Below are 929 nucleotides of genomic sequence, written 5' to 3' on the forward strand. Positions count from 1 at the left end.
TTAGGGGGGTATAATACCCGCTTAATAAAGCCTTATATCAGAATTTGAGAGAAAGAATCGAAGAATGAACGAATTGAAATGGATAGCCGATGCCTCCTTTATATAGTGCCTGAATCGGGGTCTCTCGCGGCCCGCGTAGTATAAGCACAAAGCTTACGTGGCCCGCGTCAAAGCTGGGTCAACGCGTAGCTGTGCTGAGTCGACAACTAGCTTAGCCGGGTGTTGGGCCACGTGGGCGCATCGGGCTGCGCCACCTTTTTAACCTCTCGCGGCCCGCGTTAATGTTAAGGGAACCTTACGCGGCCCGCTTGAACTTAAGAAATCAAAGGAATCCGGTTACACCTTCATACGGCCCGCGTGAATGGTTGGGGTGGGTCTACGCGGCCCGCCTCAACTTACTATTTCTTGTTTTTAATTTATATATTGTATTTCGGGCTTGGTTTTCACATACGAGGTGTATTTTAGAAAGTGTAGGGTGTCAGGGGTGTTTTAGGAGGGTTGCTATATTTCGGGTATCACTTCTGGGTTATTTACTAAAATATATAGTGCACTCACATTAAGTATAATAACCCAATTCCACTTTATCCCTACGTCACGAGACAGAACCCCAACGAATTTAGGCAGAGCCTTGACATACGTTACGGGGCCCTACGTCACTTGGACAGGGTATCGGTGATCAAGGGTTAAAACACTTAAAGCGGGGCAGGGCTTTATTATTATAGTGTAAATAATAAAAAAGAAATGAGAATATATATAGGGAACGAAAGAGTGAGGGAAGGGAAAAATGTGTATGAAAGTTTGAAGGTCCAAATGTTTCTATTTATAGATTAAAAGCTTACTGCCTAAGCAAATTTGCCAACATTCCTTCTTATCTCTAAAGGACACGTACACATTTCATATGTTTGAATTTTAATACGTATTTTTAATAT

This window comes from Helianthus annuus, chromosome 12 (assembly GCF_002127325.2).
Source record: "Helianthus annuus cultivar XRQ/B chromosome 12, HanXRQr2.0-SUNRISE, whole genome shotgun sequence".
Classification (NCBI taxonomy): Eukaryota; Viridiplantae; Streptophyta; class Magnoliopsida; order Asterales; family Asteraceae; genus Helianthus; species Helianthus annuus.